Source organism: Hyperoodon ampullatus (genome assembly GCF_949752795.1).
Source record: "Hyperoodon ampullatus genome assembly, chromosome: 2".
Lineage (NCBI taxonomy): Eukaryota > Metazoa > Chordata > Mammalia > Artiodactyla > Ziphiidae > Hyperoodon > Hyperoodon ampullatus.
In genome coordinates, this window is record NC_136915.1 from 64,083,971 (window position 1) to 64,105,486 (window position 21,516).

Sequence of the window (21,516 nt, forward strand, 5' to 3'; positions counted from 1 at the left end):
CAGAAAAGTGACAGATTTGAGGAGAGGAGATAGGTGGGTGTCAATAAAGCTTGATATCTATTCCCCCTCCCCTTGCTTGACATATGTCTTTATCCTAATTGTGTTGTTTTAACTTTACCAATGATACAAATAAATTAACAATGTTCAACATCTCAAACTTGATTTCACACTTTTTAGTGAATTCTGTGAAATTTCCATGCTTCATCATTTATAGCTACTCACAAAAAATATGTGTGAAATAACTGTGAAGGCAGAGAAGCAAAACATGAAGTTGTAATAATTCATCTGTTAAAAAAAAAGTCTGTATATGGTGTGTACGAGCACTGACAGGACTTTTTTAAATTTGATATTAAATTCCAACACCATAGAATTCTGCATCTGTCTAAGAAACAGGAAAAATGAATATTATAGGGCTGCCAAAACTAGGTAACACTGTAATTATCAGGCCTTTTTAAACTTCCCCATACATTTCCAGATGCTGACAGTGGCTTAAGCATGGTATAATCATGTCTTATCCAATTGAATTATGTGTTTTTCCCCCTTTAACTGAGATTTTTTAGCATTCCTTTGTTAAGCTTCAGTTGCAAAATAATTTTAAAATCTTATAATTTATCACTTTCTACATCTTTATGCCCAACTTACTGACAAATACTAGATATGAAACTGCAGACACAGTTTTCAAAAAAAGTATAATTGTCATAGTTATTTATAAGTTTTCCTGTTACATTACTCACACTCCCCTTACTGTAACAAACAATACAGTGACAATAATTCCCTTTTTTTCCATATGCTTCTATTCATATAAGAAAGTTATCATGCATCAGTTACATTTATAGAATACTACTCTCAAGGCGAAAAGACTAAAGGCTTGATTGTCACTATTAATGTAAATTTTCTCCATTCACTGTCTGTTAAAGGAATTTCAATTCATCAGGTACTAATCACATTTCACTTTCAATTTTTTTAATTTTTCTCGTGGTCAACACAGAGCAGTTGAGGTGTATGATAATCAAAGGATTGTTCATGGTTGAATCAACTTAGTACTCTTGCTTCACCAGTGCAGCATATTAAAAAGTGCCCTGGAATATTTAGCTTGACTGGTTAACGTATTGTGCTGAATTTCTGGTATTACCGATTTCAAATACAATATGGGTGGGGCGAGGAATTGCTTTTATCTATCTCTTATATGACATGGAAACTGGATGAAAGAAGTTTCTTTTCAAAATGAAACAAATAAACTAATAAAGCTGTTATCCAATCTTTGCCATGTTAGTGGAGAAATAAACATTAATTTTTTTTTATAAATGGGAGAGTATCATAAATATCTCAAGATATTGGGACTGCAAAAAGAATCCAGTAGTGTAATACAAAGGGAAGTAAGTCTTTGTATTCTCAGAAATTTAAAAAAAAAAAAAAAAAAAAGCCTTTCTAGCCTACTGTCAACAGATTGGTTATAAAAGTCTAATTTAATATCCATTTTACACATTATGTGCTCGCATGTCTCTTTGGGGAGTTATATAAATGCATATGCTATATTCATTCTTATTTCCTACTCCCTCCCTCCATATTGTTCATGTTTTCTCAACTTTCATGTTTAATACACACACAGCTACATTTAAAAAGTACTTTTATTGTCTTATTAAAAATAAACAACCACAGTAACACAGACAGGAAATATTCTCCCATATGTAAACTTCTTACAACTATTATTCATGTAGTTTACATTATTCTATTATTTCTTCTGGGTTAGAATTCCTGAGGAAAAAGGAACCAAGCATTTTACGTCTTTGATTCTCCAGTGTTTAATATGATGTTTGACATATAGTAACCAAAAGAAAGCCTTGTTTTCTTTTAAATTATGTTCACAAAGGAGTATTTGTCCTCTCTCTCTGTCCTGCCCTCCAGTCTCTTATTAAAGTAGAATGAAATATGAAAAATAGTTTATATAATTCTGTCTTCAGATCAGAACCAAAAAGCTGACATTTGATGTCTCAAGTAAGAAAAAAATAAATGTGACAATCTAATAAATATTGTTCAAAGTATACACATAGATGAATACTAAAAGTAGAACATAACTTTCAATGAAAAGTTCTAGGTATAATATGTGGTATAATGTAATGCCAAAATAAGTACTTGGTAGTTATAATTATAGTAAAGAAAAAGAAGACAAGTCAAAACATCTTTTTTCAATTCCCTTCACCTGGTAGTTTAGTGTAAATACTGGTTTGTAAACTGTATTGCAAACAAAGACACACATTTTTTCAATCAAGGGTTAATAAAGTCTTCATAAAAATTTTAAGATAATAGCATATTTGATGGTTAAGAAGCTTGGAATAAAGTGTAAGGTAAGGATAGTGAGCATAGATATTAAATTCTGTAGATATTTTTGTGGAATAACTTTAGCATTTAAACTCATACTGTAACCATAATTATTTTGGGGATCCAATTGGTAACGCAATTGTTTTTTCCCTGTATCTAGAGGTTAATCTAGATGACTTACTTATGTGTCTCTTAGGTAAATATAAAGGTGTTAAACAGCTTTTGAAATGTTAGCCACCACGTAGTATTAAAGTAGTATATTTAAATATGATATTTAATACATTAATCTTAAAGAGACAATCAGTGAAAATAAAGTTTAATTATGTATAATCTGTTCTACTAATTATACTGAGAATTTAGAAGTGCAGGCTTAGATGTGTGTGTGATATTGATCTGTCACCTCAGGAAAAGCTAATGACATCATGCATACTTCCCTGGGAAATAAGCAGAGAGCACAAAAGAATGGATATAACATTGGTTTAAAGCTGATTTTATTACAATCTGTTCATTTAAAAGTTACTAAAATGATGTAGAAAGGCAACTGGAAATCATTTGACTCTTCCTCTCTAATTAAACCTGCTTGATGTGGATTAGTGATCCATGAAATAGGGACAAGCTTAGTCCTGATATTATGAATCTTGACCATTTAATTTGTCCCCAGCATCTTGTTAATGATGCTGTTTTCTAAAAGATCACATCTTTCTACCATGCGACAGTTTTTTTATTTTTTTAACTTATTTATTTATTTTAGTTTGGCTCCTTTTGTGTGTATTACTTTTTAAATCAGAACTGATTCTCTTACAGCTAAAAATCTTCAAGATTTACCCATTTTTGTTTTTCTGTCCACAAAACCCCCAATGAAGAACTGGTCATATTGCACAATAACAGAATGGCCTTATAAAACTGTCAGTGTTCCCAGACTGAGCCATATAACGAAGAAAGCACATGGTAGTGAATGGTAAAGACTTTGGAATCAGGCTGAAGACAGCTTGAATCTAGGCTACCAGTTATTAAGTGGTTGACTTTGGACAGTTTGTTGACTTATCTTGCTCAGTCTTAGTTTTCTTATTTATCAAATGTGGATAAAATAACTACCTCGTATGGTTGTTGTGTAGATTAGATAAGGCAGGTAAAATATTTGGGAAAGTACTTTATAGCAGGTAGGTTATTATTTTAATTCATAATGTGTTTTATTGTTAATAATAGGGATAATAACAACAAACCATTTGAGGACCCCCACTGTCATCTATGACTGTAGTTTGTTTGCTCTAATTTCAACTGTACTTATTCAGCCAGTGATAAATTCCAAAGTCACAATTTTTCATTCTGAGAAGATGTATCTAACCAGAAGGAGAGGAGAAACACTATCTCCCACTAGTTTTTTTGTTTGTTTGTTTGTTTGTTTTGCGGTACGCAGGCCTCTCACTGTTGTGGTCTCTCCCGTTGTGGAGCACAGGCTCCAGACGCGCAGGCTCAGAGGCCATGGCTCACGGGCCCAGCTGCTCCGCGGCATGTGGGATCTTCCCAGAACGGGGCACGAACCCGTGTCCCCTGCATCGGCAGGCGGACTCTTAACCACTGCCCCACCAGGGAAGCCCCTCCCACTAGTATTTATGGAACTTATTTTTTTTATTTAACGAATATTATATAGTGGTTAATATGTACTAGGTATTAAGCACTTAAAATATTGCCTAATTTAATTCTCTAAAAGACCCTATGGGGGAGGGGGTCTCTTTTTCTACTCATGTTACAGATGAGACATCTGCGGCACAGTGACGTTACATAACTTGCCGCAGGTCAGTTTGTAGCAGAAAGTGGTAGAACAGGGATTTCACACCAGGTGGTGCTTGGTTTTAAAATCTATGCAATCTGCTATTCTCTTACATGGCTCTACAGCACCAGGTTTAATGAGGCTGTTTCAGGCATCGCTTCCCTCTGGAGATGCTCGTGGTGTTGCCAGCTCCTGAACTGCTGTCACCCTGGCTTTTGCTCCCTTTTACTGCCACTTTTTCTGACAAGCCAGTGGTCCTCTTCCCTGCTGCTTCCAGCTTCCAGCTGCTCTGAAGACACAGTTCTTTTCACCTTGAAACAAAATAAATTTTCATTTTATGAGTGTTAGCAAAGACAAACACTCTTCTGTGTAAATCCTAACTCTTTTTTTGCCTTCATTTCCATTGGTCAGATTCCTAAATTTTGGATTAATAGGTTCAAGAATATACACATTTTGAATATTATTAATGGATGTTGACAGATTATTTTCCATAAAGGCAATGCCAAATCCACCTATCACCAATAATGTGTGGCAGTGCCTATTTTACCATGTAATTACTGAAAAATTGGATGCCATCGATGTTTTTAAATGTTTTGTCAGTTGGATAGGTTGAAAATTTGTATCTTATTATTACAGTTTGCAGTAATGTTGAGTATCTTATGTTTACTGGTCATTTTCTCTTTTCTAAATCAATACATACAGTTAACTATTATGAACTACATTACTGCATGATTGTCATGTGCCTGACTCTGTGTTAAGAATTCTTTATGAGTTCTCTTAATTAGTCCTCAAAAAATTCCTATATGGCATGTAGGATTTTTATTCCCATTTTAATGATGATTTGTAGAAATTTTACATAGTAGCATCCTCCAAGCCAGACAACCAGTAAGGGCTGAAGCCAGACCCAGACTCATATTTACATCCCAGCTACATAAAGGACCACACTTTCAAAGCTCTAACCATGTACTTTGTATCTATCATCCATTTTCTCGTGGGATCATGTGTCCTTTATTATCATTAAGGAATGTGTTTTTTTATTCAACAAGGGAGAGTTGGGGAAGGAAATTTAGTTAGAAAGAGTTTCTCCAGCAGTCATTAAGTTCAAAAACTGAGATCAGCAAGGATCACATACATTGAGAATAACTCCTCTCCCTACATGGATCAAAAGGAAAACAGAGCATGGGAACTGTGACCACACTTTTCTTAGACCTTCTTCCACATTCTTCAGGAATACAGGAGAAACCCACCCATCCCTATACCCCAATATTCATAATCCAGTCATTATTAACCCCTTGGACCCTCTGGGATTAACCCCATTATGTACTTTACTGTTGTTTGTATCTGCTACAACAAGAATCCTTAGGCCCATCTTTCCAGAGCTCATGAAATCCTTCCACTGTGCACTAGGGAATTCATGGTTCATTATATGTAAATTATGCTATATCCTGAAACAATTTCTGAAAATTCTCATCACTGATTGGAGCTAGAGGAAAACTAACTCCGCAGTAGGGACAAGCATTCTCTGCAACCTGTTAGGTGGTGGCTTTTTTACAAGTCATTTACTTGTGTTCTGAAAGGAGGTAGATGTCTCTGATCCCCATTTTGACTTTCAGAGTATTCTTCTTCACACTCTCCAGCTTAATGTTTGGTGTCATTGTATTATATCACCCACTATTCCTCATGTTAGCTGTTATCCCAGGTTCATTACCTTCCTCTTCTCAATAATATTATCTATTTATTCACAACCACTTTTTCTAAGACTACTCCATCTGAATCTTTGGCAATTTTAACACATATGCAAATGATTCTTCAACACCTTAGCATTTTAGTCCTTGAAAATCCTTCTCCCATTAACAGTGTTGGGACTTCCCTAATAGTGCAGTGGTTAAGAACCAACATGCCAGTGCAGGGGACATGGGTTTGATACCTGGCACAGTAAAATCCCACATATTGAGGAGCAACTAAGACCGTGTGCCACAACCACTAAGCCTGCACTCTAGAGCCCATGAGCCACATCTACTGAAGCCACTGCCATGAGAAGCCTGCACACTGCAACCAAGAGTAGCCCCCACTCACCGCAACTAGAGAAAGGCTGCGCACAGCAACGAAGACCCAATGCAGCCAAAAATAAATAAATAAATGTATTTATTTAAAAATAATAAAATAAACTTATAAAAAAATAATCTTACCTTCCACCCTACCTCAGGTGGAACTGCATCACTTCCATAGTCTTAATTTAATATTCCCTTCTTGAGGACCACTTCTTTCATACCAGCTTGCCTGATCCACTCTGCTAAACCTCCAATCCACCGGCCATACAACATTTTCATTGTTCCTCATTCACTTAATATCTTGACTCTCTTCTTAACCCAGATTAAATTCTGGGGTTAATCATTAAAATCAACTGCTTGCAGAGTCTCTCAATTTTCTTGCACTCTTCTCTCACTGAGACATTGAATTTAGTAGAGTCTCACTCCCATATATAACCAACTACCAGACTGTACCCACATACTTTCCCTCTCCTTCTCTTATCATAGGTTAGAAGTTCTCAACCTTGGCACTACTGACATTTTGGACTGGATAATACTTTGTTGTGGGAGCTGTCCTGTGCATTGTTGGATATTTAGCAGCATCCATGGCCTCTACCCATTAACTGCTAGTGAAAATCCCCCTCCCCTTCTCTTACCCCTGCCAGAGAACATTGCCAACTGTTCTTTGGCAGGGGTAAGCAGATAAACGGATTGTCTCTCTTTCTGAAAACCACTATCATAGATGAATTTTTTTAGCCCCATCTAAAGCCAATTCCTCCTTTGTTCTCTCATTCCTGTTTATTTAGTTAAGGACATGACTCCAAATTTTAATTCACCCTTCTCTTTCGTATGTCATCTATTTTTCACTCTCATTTTTATAAACATGCAAACATGTATTTATATCTCCCATTTGAAGAAAAAGAAAAAAAACAGATGCTTACAATTCCAATTTCCTCTCCATTTCTCTATTTTTTTCCACTTTGGAGATGTCAGAGAAAAAGGAGAAACTCATAGACAAACTCATACTAAAGTATGTGTAAAAATGTCCACCTTTTCAGGAGAATTGGATCACAAGGAAAAAAAAAAGCAACGTTTATTGTTCAAAATTATATCATAAGTAATTCTTTTTGGATAATATTTGAGTCAGTTTTTTTTATTAGTTTCTGCTTTATAACAAAGTGAATCAGTCATACAAATACATCTGTTTCCACATCCCTTCCCTCTTGCATCTCCCTCCCTCCCACCTTCCCTATCCCACCCCTCCAGGCAGTCACAAAGCACCGAGCCGATCTCCCTGTGCTATGTGGCTGCTTCCCACTATCTATCTACCTTATGTTTGGTACTGTATATATGTCCATGCCTCTCTTTTGCTTTGTCACAGCTTACACTTCCCCCTCCAAATATCCTCAAGTCCATTCTCAAGTAGGTCTGTGTCTTTATTCCTGTTTTACCCCTAGGTTCTACATGATATTTTTTTTTTCTTAAATTCCATATATATGTATTAGCATAGGGTATTTGTCTTGCTCTTTCTGAGTTACTTCACTCTGTATGACAGACTCTAGGTCTATCCACCTCATTATAAATAGCTCAGTTTCGTTTCTTTTTATGGCTGAGTAATATTCCATTGTATATATGTGCCACATCTTCTTTATCCTTTCATCCCATGATGGACACTTAGGTTGTTTCCATCTCCGGGCTATTGTGAATAGAGCTGCAATGACGATTTTCGTACATGTCTCTTTTTGAATTATGGTTTCTCAGGGTATATGCCTAGTAGTGAGATTGCTGGGTCAAATGGTAGTTCTATTTTTAGTTTTTTAAGGAACCTCCATACTGTTTTCCATAGTGGCTGTACCAATTCACATTCCCACCAGCAGTGCAAGAGTGTTCCCTTTTCTCCACACCCTCTCCAGCATTTATTGTTTCAAGATTTCTTGATGATGGCCATTCTGACCGGTGTGAGATGATGTCTCATTGTAGTTTTGATTTGCATTTCTCTAATGATTAATGATGTTGAGCATTCTTTCATGTGTTTGTTGGCAGTCTGTATATCTTCTTTGGAGAAATGCCTATTTAAGTCTTCTGCCCATTTTTGGATTGGCTTCTTTGTTTTTCTGCTATTGAGCTGCATGAGCTGCTTATAAATTTTGGAGATTAATCCTTTGTCAGTTGCTTCATTTGCAAATATTTTCTCCCATTCTGAGGGTTGTCTTTTGGTCTTGTTTATGGTTTCCTTTGCAGTGCAAAAGCTTTGAAGTTTCAATAGGTCCCATTTGTTTATCTTTGTTTTTGTTTCCATTTCTCTAGGAGGTGGGTCCAAAAGGATCTTGCTGTGATTTATGTCATAGAGTGTTCTGCCTATGTGTTCCTCTAAATGTTTGATACTTTCTGGCCTTACATTTAGGTCTTTAATCCATTTTGAGCTTATTTTTGTGTATGGTGTTAGGGAATGATCTAATCTCATACTTTTACATGTCCCTGTCCAGTTTTCCCAGTACCACTTATTGAAGAGGGTGTCCTTTCTCCACTGTACATTTCTGCCTCCTTTATCAAAGATAAGTTGACCATATGTGCGTGGGTTTATCTCTGGGCTTTCTATCCTGTTCCATTGATCCGTCTTTCTGTTTTTGTGCCAGTACCACACTGTCTTGATTACTGTAGCTTTGTAGTATAGTCTGAAGTCAGGGAGCCTGATTCCTCCAGCTCCGTTTTTCGTTCTCAAGATTGCTTTGACTATTCGGGGTCTTTTGTTTTTCCAAACAAATTTTGAAATTTTTTGTTCTAGTTCTGTGAAAAATGCCAGTGGTAGTTTGATAGGGATAACATTGAATCTGTAGATTGCTTTGGGTAGTAGAGTCATTTTGACAATATTGATTGTTCCAATCCAAGAACATGGTACATCTCTCCATCTATTTGTGTCAGCTTTAATTTCTTTCATCAGTGTCTTATAATTTTCTGCATACAGGTCTTTTGTCTCCTTACATACGTTTATTCCTAGATATTTTATTCTTTTTGTTGCAATGGTAAATGGGAGTGTTTTCTTGATTTCATTTTCAGATTTTTCATCATTAGTGTACAGGAATGCCAGAGATTTCTGTGCATTAATTTTATATCCTTCTACTTTATCAAATTCATTGATTAGCTCTAGTAGTTTTCTGGTAGCATCTTTAGGATTCTCTGTGTATAGTATCATGTCATCTGCAAACAGTGACAGCTTTACTTCTTCTTTTCCGATTTGGATTCCTTTTTTTCCTTTTCTTCTCTGATTGCTGTGGCTAAAACTTCCAAAACTATGTTGAATAAGAGTGGTTAGAGTGGGCAGCCTTGTATTGTTCCTGATCTTAGTGGAAATGGTTTTAGTTTTTCACCATTGAGGACGATGTTGGCTGTGGCTTTGTCATATATGGCCTTTATTATGTTTAGGAAAGTTCCCTCTATGCCTACTTTCCGCAGGGTTTTTATCATAATGGGTGTTGAATTTTGTCAAAGGCTTTCTCAACATCTATTGAGATGATCATATGGTTTTTCTCCTTCAATTTGTTAATATGGTGTATCACATTGATTGATTTGCATATATTGAGGAATCCTTGCATTCCTGGAATAAACCCCACTTGATCATGGTGTATGATCCTTTTAATGTGCTGTTGGATTCTGTTTGCTAGTATTTTGTTGAGGATTTTTGCATCTATGTTCATCAGTGATATTGGCCTGTAGTTTTCTTTCTTTGTGACATCCTTGTCTGGTTTTGGTATCAATGTGATGGTGGCCTCCTAGAATGAGTTTGGGAGTGCTCCTCCCTCTGCTATATTTTGGAAGAGTTTGAGAAGGGTAAGTGTTAGCTCTTCTCTAAGTGTTTGATAGAATTCGCCTGTGAAGCCATCTCGTCCTCGGCTTTTTTTGTTGGAAGATGTTTTATCAGAGTTTCAATTTCAGTGCTTGTGATTGGTCTGTTCATATTTTCTATTTCTTCCTGATTCAGTCTTGTCAGGTTGTGCATTTCTAAGAATTTGTCAATTTCTTCCAGGTTGTCCATTTTATTGGCATAGAGTTGCTTGTAGTAATCTCTCATGATCTTTTGTATTTCTGCAGTGTCCGTTGTTACTTCTCCTTTTTCATTTCTAATTCTATTGATTTGAGTCTTCTCCCTTTTTTCCTTGATGAGTCTGGCTAATGGTTTACCAATGTTGTTTATCTTCTCAAAGAACCAGCTTTTAGTTTTATTGATCTTTGTTATCGTTTCCTTCATTTCTTTTTCATTTATTTCTGATCTGATCTTTATGATTTCTTTCCTTCTGCTAACTTTGGGTGTTTTTTGTTCTTCTTTCTCTAATTGCTTTAGTTGCAGGGTCAGGTTGTTTACCCGAGATGTTTCCTGTTTCTTAAGGTGGGATTGTATTGCTATAAACTTCCCCCTTAGAACTGCTTTTACTGCGTCCCATTTGTTTTGGGTCGACGTGTCTCCATTGTCCTTTGTTTCTAGGTATTTTTTTATTTCCTCTTTGATTTCTTCAGTGATCACTTCGTTATTGAGTAGTGTATTGTTTAGCCTCCATGTGTTTGTATTTTTTACAGATCTTTTCCTGGAATGGATGTCTAGTCTCATAGCATTGTGGTCGGAAAAGATACTTGATACAATTTCAATTTTCTTAAATTTACCAAGGCTTGATTTGTGACCCAAGATATGATCTATCCTGGAGAATGTTCCATGAGCTCTTGAGAAAAATGTGTATTCTGTTTTTTTGGATGGAAGGTCCTATAAGTATCAAGTAACTCCATCTTGTTTAATGTATCATTTAAAGCTTGTGTTTCCTTATTTATTTTCATTTTGGATGATCTGTCCATTGTTGAAAGTGGGGTGTTAAAATCCCCTACTATGATTGTGTTACTGTCGATTTCCTCTTTTATGGTTGTTAGTATTTGCTTTATATATTGAGGTGCTCCTATGTTGGGTGTATAAATATTTACAATTGTTATACCCTCTTGGATCGATCACTTTATCATTATGTAGTGTCCTTCTTTGTCTCTTCTAATAGTCTTTAATTTAAAGTCTACTTTGTCTGATATAAGAATTGCTACTCCAGCTTTCTTTTGATTTCCATTTGCATGGAATATCTTTTTCCATCCCCTTACTTTCAATCTGTATGTTTCTCTAGTTTTGAAGTGGGTCTCTTGTAGACAGCATATATATGGGTCTTGTTTTTGTATCCATTCAGCCAATCTGTGTCTTTTGGTGGGAGCATTTAGTCCATTTACATTTAAGGTAATTATTGATATGTATATTCCTATTCCCATTTCCTTAATTGCTTTGGGTTCGTTATTGTAGGTATATTCCTTCTGTTGTGTTTCTTGCCTAGAGAAGTTCCTTTAGCATTTGTTGTAAAGCTGGTTTGTTGGTGCTGAACTCTCTCAGCTTTTGCTTGTCTGTAAACGTTTTAATTTCTCCATCAAATCTGAATGAGATCCTTGCTGGGTAGAGTAATCTTGGTTGCAGGTTTCTCTCCTTCATCACTTTAATTATGTCCTGCCACTCCCTTCTGGCTTGTAGAGTTTCTGCTGAGAGATCAGCTGTTAACCTGATGGGGATTCCCTTGTGTGTTATTTGTTGTTTTTCCCTTGCTGCTTTTAATATGATTTCTTTGTGTTTAATTTTTGACAGTTTGATTAATATGTGTCTTGGCGTATTTCTCCTTGGATTTATTCTGTATGGGACTCTCTGTGCCTCCTGGACTTGATTATTTCCTTTCCCATATTAGGGAAGTTTTCAACTATAATCTCTTCAAATATTTTCTTGGTCCCTTTCTTTTTCTCTTCTTCTTCTGGAACCCATATAATTCGAATGTTGGTGTGTTTAATGTTGTCCCAGAAGTCTCTGAGACTGTCCTCTCTTCTTTTCCTCCTTTTTTCTTTATTTTGCTCTGCATCAGTTATTTCCACTATTTTATCTTCCATGTCACTTATCCGATCTTCTGCCTCAGTTATTCTGCTATTGATCCCATCTAGAGTATTTTTCATTTCATTTATTGTGTTTTTAATCGATGCTTGATTCATCTTTAGTTCTTCTAGGTCCTTGTTAACTGTGTCTTGCATTTTGTCTATTCTTTTTCCAAGATTTTGGATCTTGGAAATAGAATCTTGGATCATCTTTACTATCATTATTCTGAATTCTTTTTCAGGTAGACTGCCTATTACCTCTTCATTTGTTAGGTCTGGTAGGTTTTTATTTTGCTCCTTCACCTGCTGTGTGTTTTTCTGTCTTCTCATTTTGCTTATGTTACTGTGTTTGGGGTCTCCTTTTTGCAGGCTGCAGATTCGTAGTTCCCGTTGTTTTTGCTGTCTGTCCCCAGTGGCTAAGGTTGTTTCAGTAGGTTGTATAGGCTTCGTGGTGGGGGGGACTAGTGCCTGTGTTCTTGTGGTTGAGGCTTGATCTTGTCTTTCTGGTGGACATGTCCACGTCTGGTGGTGTGTTTTGGGGTGCCTATGGCTTTATTATATTTTTGGCAGCCTCTCTGCAAATGGGTGAGGTTGTGTTCCTGTCTTGCTAGTTGCTTGGCATAGGGTGATCAGCACTGTAGCTTCCTGGTCATTGACTGAAGCTGGGTGCTGGTGTTGAGATGGAGATCTCTGGGACATTTTCGCCGCTTGATATTATGTGGAGCTAGGAGGTCTCTCGTGGACCCGTGTCCTGAAGTTGGCTCTCCCACTTCAGAGGCACAGGACTTACTCCTGGCTACAGCACCAAGAGCCTTTCATCTACCCGGCTCAGAATAAAAGGGAGAAAAAGTAGAAAGAAAGAATTAGTCGAAGAAAGAGAGAGAGAAAAAAGGAAGAAGCAAAGACAGGAAGGAAGGAAGGAAGGAATAAAGAAAGAAGGAAAGAAAGGATGGAGGGAGGGAGGGAGCAAGGATGGAAAGAAAGAACGGAAGAAAGGAGGGAGGGAGGGAGGAAAGAAAAAGAAAGAGAGAAGGAAAGAAAAACAAAGAGAGAAAGAAAGAAAGAAGGGAGGGAGGGAGGAAGGAAGGAAAGAAAGAAAGACAGGAGGGATGGAGGGAGGAAGGAAAGAAAGAAAGAAAGGAAGAAAAAAAGAAAGAAAGAAAGAAGGAAAGAAAGACAGGAGTGATGGAAGGAGCGAGGAAGGAAAGAAAGAGAGAAAGAAAGAAAGGAGGGGTGGAGGGATGGAAGCAGGAAGGGAAGGTAGGAAAAAAGAAAGAGAAAAGATAAAGTAAAATAGAATAAAGTATAAAATATAGTAACATTATTAAAATAAAAATGTTATTATTGAAAAAAAAAATGGACAGATAGAACCCTGGGACATATGGTGCAAGCAAAGCTATACAGAGAAAATCTCACACAGAAGCATACTCATGCACATTCACAAAAAGAGAACAGGGGGAAAAAATCGAAAATCTTGCTCTCAAAGTCCACTTCCTCAATTTGGGATAATTCGTTGTGAAAAGAGGAAAAGGGGAAAAAGTCTGAAATCTTGCTCTCCAAGTCCACCTCCTTAATTTGGGATAATTCGTTGTGAAAAGAGGAAAAGGGGAAAAAAATCTTAAATCTTGTCCTCAAAGTCCACCTCCTCAATTTGGGATGATTCGCTGTCCATTCATGCACTCACTCCACAGACGCAGGGCACATCAAGAGGACTGTGGAGCTTTAATCCACTGCCTCCGAGGCTGCACAGAGAGATTTCCCTGTCTCTTCTCTGCTCTCACAGCTCCCGGGTCTCAGCCTTGGACCTGGCCCCGCCTCTGCGCGTAGGTCGCCGGAGGGCGTCCGTTATTCGCTCAGACAGGACGGGTTTAAAGGAGCCGCTGATTCAGGGGCTCTGGCTCACTCAGGCCGAGGGGAGGGAGGGGCACGCAGTGCGGGGCAGACCTGCGGCGGCAGAGGCTGGCGTGACGTTGTACTAGCCCGAGGCGCTCCGTGTGCTTTCCCGGGGAAGCTGTCCCTGGGTCCCTAGACCCCGGCATTGGCGGGCTGCACAGGCTCCCCAGAAGGGTGGGTGGACAGTGACCTGCGCTCGCACACAGGCCTTGTGGCAGCGGCAGCAGTAGCCCCAGCGTCCCACGCCCGTCTCCGGGGTCCATGCCTTTAGCCGCGGCTCGTGCCCTTTTCTGGAGCTTCTTTAAGCAGCGCTCTTAATGTCCTCTCCTCGCGCACCAGGAAACAAAAGGGAAGAAAATGTCTCTTGCGTCTTCGGCAGCTCCAGACTTTTCCCCCGGACTCCCTCCGGGCTAGCCGTGGTGCACTAACCCCTTCAGGCTCTCTTCCTGCCGCCAGCCCCAGTCCTCTTCCTGCGCTCCGACTGAAAACCGATACCCGAGCCTCAGCTCCCAGCACCGCCCGCCCCTGCGGCCGAGCAGACAAGCCTCTCGGGCTGGTGTGTGCCTGAGGGCACCGATCCTCTGTGCTGGAATCTCTCCGCTTTGCCCTCCACACCCCTGTTGCTGTGCTCTCCTCCGCTACTCCGAATCTTTCCCCCTCCGCCACCTGCAGTCTCCGCCCACGAAGGGGCTTGTAGTGTGTGGAAACCTTTCCTCCTTCACGGCTCCCTCCCACTGGTGCAGTTCCCGTCCCTATCCTTTTGTCTTTGTTTATTCTTTTTTCTTTTGCCCTACCCAGGTATGTGGGGAGTTTCTTGCCTTTTGGGGGGGTCTGAGGTCTTCTGTCAGTGTTCAGTAGGTGTTCTGTAGGAGTTGTTCCACGTGTAGATGAATTTCTGATGTATCTGTGGGGAGGAAGGTGATCTCCGCATCTTACTCTTCCGCCACCTTCCTCCGTCTCCTCTTGAGTCAGTTTTGTTTTAAAAATAGATTTTCCTGTTTTTAATGGGGGAAAATAACCAAATTGTTTCTATTTCTCATGGCTTATCCCTGAAAGAATTTCAAATATCCTTCTTGGTCATGGCTATCTAGGAATGCAAAGCTTTCAGGAATATGAAACTTTTCCATAATATGTGTCTGAGACTAAGTAGAAATCATATATATATATATATATATATATATATATATATATATATATATATTTTCTTTAAGATAAGACTTCCAAAGAGCTGTCTATATTCACTGTGTCTAATTCCTCTCCTTTCTTAGCCTCCTTGCAATCTGGCTTTTGTTGCTACCAATCCACTTAAACAGCTTTTGTTATGCACTGACAACATCCAATGGCTAAATTCATCTGTCAGTCCTCATCTTACTACATCTATGAGCAGCAGCACTGAGCACAGTAGATGCTCTGTGATACATTTTCTTTATATGTTTTCCATTATATCAAATTCACTGGAGTTGTTTTTCCTACATTATTGGTTTTTCTCTGTCAGACTCCTTTGCAGGCTACTCCTCATTTTCCTGAGACTTAGATATTAAAATACACCAAGACTTACCACTTACCATTTTTTTTTCTCTTTCTCTCTACACTTATTATCTCAGTGTTCTCAAATTTGAATTTTAATTTCAGCTGTTGGCCTGTGACTCCCAAATGTATTTCTCTAACACAGATCTCTCTCAAAAACTCCTGATGTGTGTATTCAGTTCTTTTCTTGATATCTCTACTGGAATATCTAATACATTACTTGAAGTTATCGCATCTAAAACCAAATTCTTGATTTTTTACCGCTCTACCTATAGTCTTCCCCATCTCAGTTAATGGCATCTCAAGTCTTCCAATTGTTCAGTAGAAAACCTGGAGTCATCCTTAACAACACTCCTTCTAATATATCGAGTACTACTAAGTCTTTCAAGAAACTAGCACATCTTTCAACCTCCACTAGCACTATCACCTGGTTTGAGCCAGCATAATCACTCACTTGGATTGTATCAGTAGCCATCTATTAAATTGTGAGAGATGGTATTATTTTTATTCCTAATTATGTACATATTTATTGCCCTTTTTATTTAAAGGTACTATTCAAACCTGCCCATTTCCATGTAACTTGCAGTCAAGGCCAACTTCATGCGTTTGTGATCTTCATTTGGTTCAATGCTCTGCTATCGCCATCTTAAAATGCATAATAATTTTTGAACAAGAGATCTCACATTTTAATTTCACACTGGGGTCTTCAAATTATGTATCCAATATTCTGTATAGTGCCACTCCTTATTAAAAAAATCTTTGGCTAATGAAATGCCTGGGAATACCATGTGGTCTTCCTGGGCTAAGCTTAAAGAGCTATTTTGTAGTGCTTCCATGTCTTTTTTTCCTTCTGCAAGGAGAATGGCATGCCCCAGGTACCTGATGCTCCTTTATCCTAGATCCTAAAATGAACAAGACTCAGGGAAACAGAGCCATAGCTGATCCTAGCCAACATGTAACATGTGAGCAATAAATATTTCTTGGGTAAGCACTGAGATTTGGGTTCTTTTGCTATCTTAGAGTAAGCTAGTGAAAACTGACTAATATACAAATTTCTTTGTTTCATCCCCTTGCCTCTCTACAGTTTTTTCTCAACTCAGTAGTCAAACTGATCCTTCTAATAGTGAGGTTAAATCATATCATTGTTCTGCTCAAAATGATGCAATGACTTCACAAGTCACTCAAATGAAAAGCCACAGTCCTTGCAATGGCAAGCATGATTTTCTTCCACCACCACTCTTACTTCTTTAGCCTTATCTCTTGCTATGGTCTCACATTTTTATGATATGTATGATCAGGCCACCCAAGATGGCTGCTCTCTTGCTCTTTATTCATCCCATCTTCGATCAGTCCTCTCACCTACACCCTACTCACCTGACTGACCTTCCCTTTTCATCATAAAGCCTAATCAGTAAATGCCATCATCATAGAGCCTAATTAGTAAATGCCTATGTACTTGCCCTGGCCCCAGCAAGTGACTGTTCTAATCTTTAGGTCATAACTGTCTCCACTATGATAGCTTATCAAAGGGGCAGTGAGGAGCCTGTTCCTCTGCTGGTTTCCCTGGCAACTGATTAACCAAACTGAAGTCAATTCCCACCTTCCTCTACCCCTCGTAGTGAAGACTGATGCCATGTCCTGCCCACTGTCCACTGCACATGGTGGGATGTTGCTCCAGGATCTTGCTTCAGATGTGTAAGATCTCCTATCCATTAAACCATTAATGTCTCTGTTGTTGACTCTGAGCTCTTTCTTTAATCTTGAGGTGGGCAAATACAGGGTTTGCAGGCCTGTGAGGTTCAACCTAACACCACACCATAGACATAATTTCCTCCTTGCTGTTTCTTGAATATGCCAGGCACACTTCAGATTTTAGACCTTTTTTACAGCAGTCACATTTTTAGAATGCCCTTCCTCCAGCTATTTGCCATGCTAACACCCTCTCTCCTTCAAGTCTTTGCTCAAATCTTACTTTGCCAGTGATGCAAACCTCGACCATTCTAAATTAGGCACTGCATCTTCCCATTCAGCATATGTGATCCTTGCTTTTTTCTTCTACATTTTTTCTGATAGCATTTATTTTCTATTAACACATTTTATTATTTACTTATTATATTTTTTTCATACAACATAGTTGATGTTCCATAATCATTTACTGAATAACTAGAGATTGAAAGAGGCTTATGTATGGATACATTATTTAAAATAATCTCTGCTCATATACCTTTAAGTCTTTTGCTTCTCGCTTTTTGCCCCATACTCCTTTGGCAAATCCTAACTCTGGCTAAATTTGGACTCTGACTGCTCAGTGACTGTACATGGTAGCTAAATGTTGCTGAAGTAAAACAAACAGGTATATTGAGTTGTCTTACATTAAGTTCAGGATCACCAAACTTTATGAGACGCCTAATTCAGCATTTTCCTGTTCCATTCACTCTCCCTTTCCCAGATGAAAATCTTATGCCCTTTGCTTTATATTTTTAAACATCCAACTCCTCATCTTTTATTCTCTTACTGAAATTCTTACTTTCAAATTCCACTAAAAAAAAATCAAAACAAGAACAAAAACAGAGGATCTCAGAAGAGAACTTCCATAAGCTCCACAATTATAAACCCCAACGTTCCTGCACTTTTGCCCACATATTATTCCATTTCTTCAGTTATGTAAGATAAACTCTCCACTCTAATATTAAAGGCCAGTTCTTCCAGTCATGTAGTGGATATTATTGCTCCTTGCTTATTCAAGAGCATCATCTTGGCAACCTTCCCTTATCTCCAGTAGATAAGTTTTTCAGTCTCTAGAGGAAAATTCTCCCATTTTACAAAAGAAAAATTAACCCATAACTGAAACCGAGTGGGACCCTGTGGGTCTCCCAGGCACTGAAACTGAGTGGAGCTGGGCCACAGAAGCCTCCTTTTGTCCATCATTTCTCACAGGCAAGACTGCAGCCTCCATGACCTCTCCTGAGTTCCAAAGGGCAGATTATCGAACAGTTGCTAATCAAGGGAGGAACAGCCAAGAACCACCTGAGACTAAGGTGGGGCAAGCCCTGCTCAATCCTAATCTTGTCAGAGACCCCACCTTTGAACCACTGTTATAAAACTCTCATCAAGTTCTCTGGGGTTGGGACACATAATTTTTCGAGGCAGAAGTCTAGTGTGTCTCCCTTTGCATGGCAAAGTAATAAAGCTAACCTTTTCTACTTCACCCAGAACTCTGTCTCTGGGATTTTATTCAGCACAGGTGTACAGAGAGGCCGAGCTTTCGGTAACACAACCTCAACCAGTTACTGTATCAATTTTCTCCTTTTCTTTATAATGAGGCTCCTTAGGAAGGCTATCTATCCTTGCTGTCTCCAGCTCCTCTCCAGCTGGGGTTTGCTTTACTGCTCCGCTATTCTGCTCTTCACAAATCACCAGTGATGTCCATATTGCTCTATACAATGGTTAACTTTGAAACTGTAATGAATTTAACTTCCCATCAATATTTGACACAGCTAGAATTCCTCCCAGAAACACTTTCTGCAGGTGGCTTCCAGCACACCACGTTCTGCTGTTTTTCTCCTACCTCTTTAACCACTCCATTTCAAGCTCCTTTCCTGTTTTCTATTCTTCAAACTAACCTTTTGACTTTTCTGTTTGTACATGGTCTTTGGTAATTGCAAAGAGTCTTATAGATTAAATATCATCTCTATTCTAATGGCTCTCTGACTTATATTTCAAAATCTTGTTTCATTTTTGAAATCTAGACTCACAAATCCAACTCCCTCCTCTCCGTCCCCTACTGAATTTTCAATAGGCATTTTTATTCCAACAAGTCCTAAACTAAACTTCTGATCTTCCCCTTCCCCCTTCCAAACCTATCATGTAGACTTTCCCTTTGCAGTTAGTGGCAATTCCATTCTTCAAATCGCACAGGGCACCCACAGAGTTATATTTGATATCTTCCATTTTCTTACTCCCATAACCAATTCTTTAGCAAATCATTTTAGTTATTTCTTCAAAATGTATCACAAAACCTGTCTACTTTTTATTTCCCACGCAGCAAACATGATGGGCTATATTGCTATTATATCAATATGGTATTATTTACATGACCTTCTAATTGATCCCCCTGCTGATTCATTTACCACCTTAGAATCTAGTCTTATCAAAGCTGACTCAGTGATTCATTTAAAATGTATTGTAACTCAAATCATTTTATGCCCTGCTTCAAAGCTCTCCAATAATTTACAGCTGAAGTAAAGACAAAACCCTTAGATAGTATGTAAAAGGCTCTACAGTTGCTAGTCCTCTCTTATCCCCTGCTTTTTGCCCCTTGCTCACTTGGTCTCAACATCATTGGCTATCTTGCTTTTCTTGAAACACGCCAGATTTTCACTTGCCTGAGGGATTTTACACAAGGTCATCTCTCTGCCTGAGATATATTATTTTGATACATCCTCACAGTTCTACCTCACTTTCTCTAATTTTTAATTTAAGGAACAGGTTTATTGTGAACCTGTGACTAATGCTCTATTTAAAATCACACTATTTTCTTGTATCTCCTACCCACTTCCATGGTTTATTTTTCTTCCTAGCAGTTATCACTTTCTGATCTATTGTATTACTATATATAGTATTAACTTAAATGGAAGGCAAGTTTCAGGAAATCAGCACATTTTTTCTATTATATTTACTGTTGTGTCCCCAGTAGCAATAAGCTGTAATGGTATCTAATAAATACTGAGATATATAAATACAAATATAAAATATACATGTATAATCAATGAATGAGTGGTTGAAAAATAATGTAGACTATAAATAAAGAATTCCAACATAAAAGAAATGGAATACACACACACATTCACATTTTTTTTTTTTTCTTTTCTTTTTCTTTTTTTTTTTTTTTTAACTGGGAGAGTGACATCAGCAGCACGGAGGACCAGGAAGATCCAGGGCCTTGTTCCTTCAGGGAAACATTAACAAATAATTAGAGACTGACTAAACAAGTTTACAGGAGCTCTGGGAATCAACCAAACAGCTCCAGCAACTAAGTGGATGCTTAATCAAGAAAAAAGAGATATTCAAAAGGAAATTTTGGGGGAGGGTTACTCATTCTTGCCCCACTTCCTCCCTGTTACATATGGTCTTGGCAGTAGTCTGTATGAAGTGGCAGTTCTGTCCTCAGTTACTTTCTGTGAACCAGAGAGGGCAGAACAGACCTAATTTGCAACATTATAACTTACCTGGTGGCTATCTAAGGGATTGGTCTCTGTGGGGGTCTAAGTGGGAGTTTAGACCTCCAAAAGCAGCACAGCTCAGATCACAGGATAAGAAAAGACTCAAGAGGCTATAAAAAGCATACAGACTAACAGGTGGCTGGAGCAATAAATTACTGATTGAGGGATACAATATAACAGCTAAGACCACTAGAAGAAGCAGGGGATGGAAATTAACACACGGAAAACCAGCAGTCTATGCAGAATAAGACATACACAAGCCTAGAGAAGACACATGCCCAGAAAGGTCATAAGAGGATCGTTAAGTCCTTTTTTTTTTTTTTAATTTAAATTTATTTATTTTTGGCTGCATTGGATCTTTGCTGCTAAGCACGGGCTTTCTCTAGTTTCGGTGAGCGGGGTTACTCTGTTGCGGTGCACAGGCTTCTCATTGCAGTGGCTTCTCTTGTTGTGGAGCACAGGCTCTAGGCATGAGGGCTTCAGCAGTTGCAGCAGGCGGGCTCTCTAGAGTGCAGGCTCAGTAGTTGTGTGCCTGGGCTTAGTTGCTCTGCAGCATGTGGGATCTTCCTGGAACAGGGCTTGAACCTGTGCCCCCTGTATTGGCAGGCAGATTCTTAACCACTGCACCATGAGGAAGTCCAAGGACCGTTAAGTCTTAATGCCAAGCTGATTCTGATGCTCAAACATGTCCTGCTAATTAGTGAAAATCTTCTCTGTCATAGAGCCAGTCTTCCAAGACTGGGAGAGGTAGCTGATTTTTCAAATTCTCAATTTTCAACAAAAGCTTACAAGGCACACAAAGAAACAGAAAAATATGGCTAAT